The sequence below is a fragment of the Leptonychotes weddellii genome, unplaced genomic scaffold (genome assembly GCF_054177405.1).
Source record: "Leptonychotes weddellii isolate Sample4059 unplaced genomic scaffold, ASM5417740v2 HiC_scaffold_8181, whole genome shotgun sequence".
Classification (NCBI taxonomy): Eukaryota; Metazoa; Chordata; class Mammalia; order Carnivora; family Phocidae; genus Leptonychotes; species Leptonychotes weddellii.
In genome coordinates, this window is record NW_028052471.1 from 1 (window position 1) to 8,910 (window position 8,910).

General features: G+C 48.0%; 1 long non-coding RNA gene and 1 other non-coding gene across 2 annotated transcripts; one reads left to right on the top strand and one right to left on the bottom strand.

Annotated features, from left to right (window-relative positions):
• The first annotated feature begins 6 nt into the window (after nt 1-6).
• LOC102747079 (uncharacterized) lies at nt 7-6,826 on the top strand. The gene is made up of 3 exons (XR_014142674.1): nt 7-143; nt 782-913; nt 2,669-6,826. It is a non-coding gene; the product is annotated as an uncharacterized LOC102747079 (long non-coding RNA).
• LOC115941739 (U6 spliceosomal RNA) lies at nt 5,279-5,381 on the bottom strand. Its single transcript, XR_004076468.1, has one exon. It is a non-coding gene; the product is annotated as a U6 spliceosomal RNA (small nuclear RNA).
• Nucleotides 6,827-8,910: the final 2,084 nt, after the last annotated feature.

Below are 8,910 nucleotides of genomic sequence, written 5' to 3' on the forward strand. Positions count from 1 at the left end.
GCCTCCTGAGGACCAGCGGTTCCAGGGCACGTTGGACAGTGACGGAGAGCTGACCGGCTTCCTCATGAGGATCTCAAACGGAGACTGTAAGGGCTGGCTCCAGCAAGTACTGGAGCACTGGGATGAAATGCTGGAGACAACAGGTAACTCAGAAGACTGGATGGAGCGCTGCTTCTCTTGAAATGAGCTCCACCTTCCCCACTGTGTGTGTGTGTGTGTGTAAATTACATACATGATGAGTTGTTCTTAGGAGTACAAGGGCCACTCGAATGTTCTAGCACCGTTCCTTTCCCTTCTGACCTCCTGGCACCTCTCCCTACTGCGTATACCTTCAGGCCTCTCACTGTGGGCTTCTTGCTGGCCCCAAACCTGAAGGCATCATTCTGTTTCCAGAGATTTACTTCTTCCTCTTCCCTTTTCTGAGCATAATTGTTTTTCATCTTGACTAGTCTCTTTCTTGAAAGCCTTCAATGCCACCTGAAATGTCAGCCTCTGACAAGATGCCTCTGTCAGCATCCATACGTATCCTTCCTCTTTTGTGACGGCAAGAGTGACTATCTACATGGAAACCCTTGCTTGCCCCATTAGCTGTATGATCCGCGTGAACCCACCCCCTCTCTCCTTTCCACCCCCAGGACCTGTCGCAGCAGCTGCCACAAACATGGCGGCAGGAGGATATCTGTGCTGTAGGATTACCTGGAGCAGCAGCAGCTAAGGACTCACCCCCCCCCCCCAGTTTGGGGCTCCAGGCGAGGCTTTCACTATTGTGTTTCCATTTCAGGAGCACCAGCCACAACCCCAGGTGTAGTCCGAGTCAAAGGCACAGCCATCAGGCTGATCACCTCCATCCTCCCCGTGCTCCTCACGTGCTCAATCCTCCCTGGCATCCAAGGCAGACTCCTTTGAGTAACAGGTACTGTGGGCAGAACTGAAGTGAGAGGCAGATGGCCTGAGGTGAGCACAGAGAAAGGTGAATAGCCAGCCCTCCCCTTGGCCTATTGTGTGAACCTTCTCACCTGAAAATGAGACCAGATGCATAGGACTACACTAGCTTCTCCCAAGAAAGAGAATCATGAGGAGCTGTTGATGTAGATGTTGAGGTAGATAATTATTACAAGGGATCGGCTCACGATTATGGAGGAAAACCCAGTCTCACAATTCGCTGTCTGTGAGCTGGAGAAACAGGAAGCTGGTGGTGGGGTTCCAGTGCCCACCTGAAAGCCTGAGAATCAGGGCATCCGTGGTGTGAGTCTAGGTCCTGGTCCGAGGAACCAAACACCAGGAGTGCCAATGACCAATGTCTGAGGGCAGGAGAAGGATGGCCCCGCCAAACTGAGAGCAAAGTCACCTTTCCTCTACCTTTTTTTCCATTCGGGCCCTCATGGATTGGATGAGGACAGTCCTCTTTACTCAGTCTACTGATTCAAATGCTCATCTCCTCCAGAAACATCCTCTAGACAGACCCAGAAAGAATGTTTTCCCAGCTATTGGGGCACCCCTTAGCCCAGTCAAGTTGACCTATAAAAGGAGCCAGGACCGAGAACTTACATTGCTTGATAGCAATTACCTAGGCAAGCTTAGCCTTGAATTCTGATAGCGCCTCACTGTCAAAGGCCAGTGGGAAAGCACAGGGGCCCACCCCAAGCTTTATGTCCTGTCGATGCTAAAGGGATTGAACAAAATCAGACCTGGCTCAGAGCAGCTTTGCACTTGGGGAGGTGCCCATGTGAGGGGTGGTGTGGGGACAGGAGGAACACGGGGCATGGACAATACTCTGGCTTGAGTGAGAGTGGCAGGTGCCTGCACATGATGTGTCCTAGGGATGGGGGACCTCTCCGTGGTGCGTGCAGGAGAGGGGTCAGAGTCTGAACCAAAGAAGAGGGGTGGGAAGGCCTTTGTAGACCCAACCAAAGGCTGGCGTTCAGGGCTCTGCTCCCACACAACTCTCCTTGGGTGCTGGCAGGTAAGACAGAGGCCAGAGGGAGAGACTCTCCAGGATGAGATTAGAAGGCCAGAGCTCCTTGGACCCCTGGGATACCTGGCTCGGGCCTGGTGCTCTCACCTGGCAGCTAGTCTCCTGCAGAGCCCAGAGCCCAAGCCAGCTGAACCGCCCCTGCCTTGAGCAGAGGTGCCTCAGGAGGTAGGTGGGATTGAGCAGCTGTTGGAATTGGATGCTGTCACCTGAACTGGACCAGGAAAGAATGAGGCAGGGCAAGGACAGTCACACTCAGAACTTGTGTTAGGCTACCAGGGTGAGGAGAGGCTGAAGACAAGGGAAGATGGATTTGTGTCTAAAACCCTCTCCAATGATACAGGAACCAGGATCCAGGTCCCTCTCTTTGAGTAGGGCTCCTAGCTCCTCCTTTATGGCTTCTGATCAAAGGGTGGGTCAAGCTCTAAGGAAAGGAAACAGAGGATTCATTCCTGAGGCTTTAGTCTTCAGTCCCACTGTTCAGCCTGGAGCTGACTCTGTGTTGTGCTAATGAGGGAAGAGTATGTTCAGGCTCTGGACCCAGGGGTTGGGGAGGTGTGGGGGTGATGCATGACCATCACACAGTGAGGGCAGATCTTTGAGATAGGGAGTGACTGCAGGGGAGTCTGGGGGAGGGCAGGAGGACTGACCCAGGATTTCCTCAGCCACTGGAACAAGCTCCTGTTTCTCTTTTAGGGGCTGAAGGTGCTACAAGAAGCCCCTGAGGATGTGCTCTCATTCACCCACTCTCCCCTTGCACTTGTGGTTCAGTGGTAGAATTCTCGCCTGCCACCCACTCTCCCCTCTGGTGGGTGGCCTTTCTTCCACCTGCTGTTCATGTCAACCAACGGGAGCTTCAATCCCTGTGGCAAAGCAAGAATCCTCCAGATCATCATGATTATGGAGGAGATGGAACATTTCATTGCCTTCATTCCGGTCATGATAATCCTTCTCTGCACTTTTTCTTAACATTAATGCTATTTTCTGTTGGTGCTCACTGTTGGGATTCCTGCACTTTGCCTTCTAACTGGTTGAACAAGAATTCTGCACAAAGAGACTATTATGCAACTTCTCCTTTGGTATTGGAAATGAGATACTTGTCAGCGTCATGATCCTGTTCATTGTTAAAAAAATACTATATGACATTAGAGAACCTTGGGGATTCTTTCCTTTGAGACACAACCTCAAGTCTTTTAAATAAAACAGTATTAGAGAGGGGAGCTAAGGTGGCGGAGTAGTAGGAGGACCCTAGGCTTCCCTCATCCCTCGAACACGGCTAGATAAATCTCAAATCATTCTGAACACCCAAGACAGCGATCTGAGGACTGACAGAACAAACTACATAACGAGAGGGAGAGAAGAGGTCACATCGTGGAAGGTGGGAGTTGCGGAGGTGTGATCTGGGGGAGAAAAGCATTGCAGGTGCTGCAGAGGGGAGGGAGCCCTGGTTACGGAGACAAGTGATAGAGAGAGAGAGAGAGGCAGAGGGAAAGAGGCGCACACAGGGGGTCGCACAAGGAAAACACTTCCCCAAAGCCACTGACTGGGAAAACGAGATGAGTTGATGATAGTGAGTTTTTACAACCAGCAGAGCTCAAAGGCTGGAGTTTTAGAAGCCTGCGGCGTGGCTGGTCTGGAGCCTGACAGGTATAGCGGTGGTTCTGTGGAGAAGGAGGGCAGATAACCCGGAAGGTGACGGAAGGTGACGGTGTAATCTGAGGATCTCCTGGGACACACTGGGAAAGAGGGTTCTCGCTTCTTAGAGAGCATCTGGGAGAAGTGGCACTGTCTCTGAGGGGACAAAAGAGCCTGGAGTTTGGAGTAAAGTGCAGCCAAAAGCCAGCGTCAAGGTTAGTGGCCCTCAGGAGGTGTCTCTGTCACTAGGCTAAGGGGCAGGGGAGCACAATGGTGTGGCTTCCTTTCTGGGATAGGCTTCATCAGTCCCAGCATGGGAGACCCTCCCCCAAGGGATCAGCTGCCACACCAGGTCCCTAAAGTTTGTAGTTTTGAAACTTGGCCGGTGTGCCTGGCATAGAATACAGGTGCACTGCCCTGCTTGGAGGGGGGGGGGCAGACAGCCTGGACACTGACAAGGTGAAGGCAGGGGTCTGAGGGATGCCCGGGACACACGAGGGGAGATTGTTCACTCTTCTGCGAGGGCTTCCCAGACAGGGGCAGTGCAAAGTCCCTTCTTTGGGGAGGAGGGAGTGGGCTGAAGCCATTTTTACCCCCCACCCATCAGCGGGGACTGACTTCAGGGAGCAGCGCGGTGGAGGCCTGAGCCCCTTACACCTCACCCCACCCCTGCACTCTGCAGGTGCTTCTTCACAGGGCAAGTGTGCCTGAGAACCAGAGCCGCGGGCCCCCTGCTAGAACCAGCACAAACCCCCACACGCACCAAGTCTACTGACCCTCGAGGGCTGTAAACTTCAGCTCTAGTGGAAATAGCAGGAGGTCCCTTTAACAAGTAGACCTAAGCACACGCAGTTAAAAGTTAAAACAGACTCTGGCCAAGGTCCAAACACTCCCCACTGCAGGCAAGGAGAAACTCAGCCGAAGCCTGACTTGAGGGAGAGAGCAGTCAAACCACGGCCGCAGAGGGCACCGGGCACACCCCAGAGACACCGCCTCAAGCTCCCGGGGCCGGGGCCGAACAGGATATTACCTCCTCTTTATAAAGCCATTTCTCTCAGGAGCAGGTAACATAACAGGTTTCCTTTCCTTTGTTTTTGTTTTTGTTTGTTTTTTTTGATTATACATGTATTTAATGTCATTTTATTTTTTCTTCATTTTTTAATTTAAATTCAATTAGTTAACATACAGTGTATTATTAGTTTCAGACATAATTTAGTGATTCATCAGCTGCATATAATACCCAGTTCTCATTACATCACATGCCCTCCTTAATGCCCATCACCCAGTTACCCCATCCCCCACCACCATCCCCTCCAGCAACCCTCAGTCTCCTATGATTAAGAGTCTCTTAATAGTTTGTCTCCCTCTCTGATTTCCCTTATTTTATTTTTCCCTTGCCTTCCCCTTTGATTAGATTTTAGTTCTTTTATTTCTCCAGAAAGGGATTCTTTAGTGTCTTCTATGCTTTTTTTAAACCCAACTAAGTGTCTTTTTCATCCTTATTCTGAACTCTAGTTCTGACATATGACTTATATCCATGCTGATTAGGTCCCTGGCAGTCAGTACTGCCTCTCGTTCTCTTTTCTGAGGTGAGTTTTTCCGTCTTGTCCTTCTGTCCAGAGAAGAATAGATGAACAAGAGAACAAAGTACTAAAATGGCAACAATGATCCAAAAATATGGAACTCTTCATGAATTTGCACGTCATCCTTGTGCAGGGGCTATGCTAACCTTCTCTCTATTGTTCCAATTTTAGTATATGTGCTGCTGAAGCAAATACCAGGTTGATATTCTTACTCTGGACTCAGTTGTGAGGACTCACAGAAGGGAAGAGAGGATGATTAATTTAGTCTGGGGATGTGGGATGGTTAATTTTGTCTGACCACTTAGTATTTTGGATGAAATTAACATTTAAATTGGTGAACTTCAAGTAAAGGAAAATGTCCTCCAGGACATTGCTGGGCCTTGTCAAATCAGTTGAAGGCCTAAAGAGAACAAGAAGAATGACTTCCCCCCAAAAAGAGGGAATTCTCCCACAGACTGCCTTCAGATTCCGTCTGCACCATTGAGTCTCCTGGGCATCAGTATGCTGGCCCACACTGCAGATGTCGAGTTGATGGCCTCCACAGGCACATGAGTCGATCCCTTATTATCTCTCTGCCTGTCTACACGTCATACTGGTTCTATTTCTCTGGAGAAGTCTGACTAAAAAGAGGGGTAAGGAAGATTAATGGCAGGTGATATTTGTGCCCAGCTTTCACGGGGCACTGGCTGTTGGCCCGTGTGATCCAGAACATCTGACAGAGGAAGATTCTAGAACAGAAAGCCTGGAGGCTGATGGTGAGAACCTTAGGGTTTTGGAGAGGAAGAGATTTCAGGAGGCGAAATGGGCCAAGGAGGTTGTGTGGGAAATCCCTTAGCAGTCATGAGTTTCAAGCAGAAAAATCATTGGGAACACATTGTCCACAGAAGGCTTAGGGGGTGATTCAGTTGCCTGCCATCTCCACCAAAGTGAGGGTCGGGGTCTGTAGAGATTAAGTGTGCGCACGTCCCAATTCCAGTCCTCAGCTGCTCTCCTCTCTAGAAGGGCCTGGGCTGACCATGCTGATGAGGTAGAGGAGGGAGAGGCTGCCGAAGGCTGGAGCACAGAGAGGGAGAAGGAAACAAAGAAGGAGGACCTGCCTTTAAAAAAATGACCAGGAGCTTTTTGGAGTCATTTACCTTGTTACATCAAATTCTGAAATTGAAGTATTTCTTATGTCCCCATTTTTCAGAACCATACAAATTTTTGAAACAAGCCTAAACTTCTAAAGACGTTGTAAGTCTTGTACCAAACACTTTTCTTCCTGAACCGTATGACAGTGAGCTGTCACACTGATGTCCTCCCAGTTTCCGTGATGTCCTCTGACACCACACACTTTAGGATGTATTTCCCACAAACCAGGACATTCTCCTGGGTCACCATCATCTCCTAGTAGGTCTCACAGTACCTGAATGCCTCCTCGTCCTCAAACTCTGCTTCAAGTTGTTCCAGCAATGCCCAATACGGTCAAAGAGATCAATGGACATAGGTGTTTTCCATTTCCTGGATGTGCTGAAGATGAGGGTTTTGGTTGATTTGTTTAATTTTTAAATGTAGGTGAAGAGATTTAGATTTAGGAGGCCACTGTGAGTGTATGTTGTCCAGAATTTCTCAAATATATATTTGAAAGCTTTGTTCATCTGGTGTTTTGACCCATCTTTTTTTTTTTTTTAAAGATTTTATTTATTTATTTGACAGAGAGAGACACAGCGAGAGAGGGAACACAAGCAGGGGGAGTGGGAGAGGGAGAAGCAGGCTTCCCGCCAAGCAGGGAGCCCGATGCGGGGCTCGATCCCAGGACCCTGGGATCATGACCTGAGCCGAAGGCAGACGCTTAACGACTGAGCCACCCAGGCGCCCCGACCCATCTTTGTGTCATTTTTTGACAGTAGTTCAGATTACTTAGTCTTAAATAGAGAGAAATTGAAATCTCCTAACATATTTATATATTGTACATCAGCTGGATATATTACTAAGTTTTTGCTATGACACATAGCCCTACAGTAAACAACCATACATCTCCATTGCTTTTTGGTTCCCATGTGTTTCTAGCCTGAAACTAACACCAGGATTACCATGCAGTAGGATGAACACATCAACCACTGTCTGGATAGGATGAAATATAGGGCAAATGAGTGATTACATTTAAACTCCTACCAACAAGTGAGAAAACTCATTATTCCATTTCCTGGTCAGCACTTGCTATAGCTATGTTTAAAATTTTGTCAGTTTGATGTGTGTGTAAGGCATCCTGTTGTTCTTCTTTATCTTGATTATTTGGGATATGTTCAATGATTTCATAGGCTGATTTACCATCTGTTGCCTGCTCTAAGCATTTGCACAAATCTTAGGAGAACTACACTTCTTATTTATTCACAGGAGCTCTTTGTATATATTGGATACCGATCCTTTGTTCAGAGGGGAATAGATCAACTGTTAGAAGCAGATCTGTTTCTGCTGTGAAGACTCACTGTGCACTGAAGGAGGATGACAGGAGAGACAGTGCTGTGGTGGGGGACCTAGGGAAATCAGGAAGATTCTCAATTGCTTCATTCCCAGAATATCTGTTAAATGCCGACATGTCAGGATCATATTTGACACTGACAGATGACTGCCTGAAGGTTGACTTCTGAGTGATCTTTAAATTCTTTGTCTCCACAAGAAATCTAGCAGAATCACACTTATATTTACCCCATACAGTGGAGGAAAAACAAAATTCCATGAGTTCTTATGGGATATAAAACAAATTCCAGATTAATTAAATATTTTATAAGAGATATGCTTCTTTAGATATATGTATATGGAAATAAATTGCTGAAGAAAATAATCACATTATATATTTTTTAAAGATTTTTTTATTCATTTTTGAGAGAGAGAGAGAGTGTGAAAACAAGCAGGGGAAACGCAGAGGGAGAAACACACTCCCCACTGAGCAGGGAACCAGAAACAGGACTCCATCCCAGGACCCTGAGATCATGTCCTAGGCTGAAGGCAGACACCCCACCGACTGAGCCACCCAGGCCCCCCAAAACAATCACATTATAAAGTATTCCATTTAAGAGTCAATGACGTAGTGGGTTGATTTTAAGGAATATAAAGTATAGTTCAATAAAGTATTTTAAAAATTCTAAAAAGTCAGTGAGGACACAGAAAATATCCCTGAGTTTACATAGCTTCAAGGATATTTTTTTGGCAATAATGTCTGCAAGAACAAGGTCATCCTACAGAGAAAAATCTGACATTTCATAACCAAGGACAAGATGGGAAATGTTCTCTTTGTTGACATTTCTTGGTCAGACATTTAAACATTTCAGCACAAGAATACCATCACCTAGCACCAAAGAAAGAAAGCGGCATAGAATATGCCAAGGGAAAGTGCTGAACAGGAGCACCACCAAATGCAAGAGGGGACCTGGGAGGTTCCCTGCCCTGCACCACGTGGTCGACTGAGGTCTCTGGATTTGTAAACTCGAAAGAGCTGATGGTCTAAAAATGAACAGCAGCTCATCCAAAGGCAGCAGGCCCAAAGGCAGCGTCGCTGAGCTGGTCCCCGCCTCAGGGGCTTCTTGGTAGCCTCAGCAGCCTAAGAAAAGAACAGGTGTTTGTCTCCGTGGCTCAGGAAATCCTGGGTCCCTTGTCCTGGGGCTGCCCTTCACCAGCACTCCCTACCCCAGAGCCCAGCCCTCGCCCAGGGGCATGCATTTCCCCCCAGCCATGTCCCCA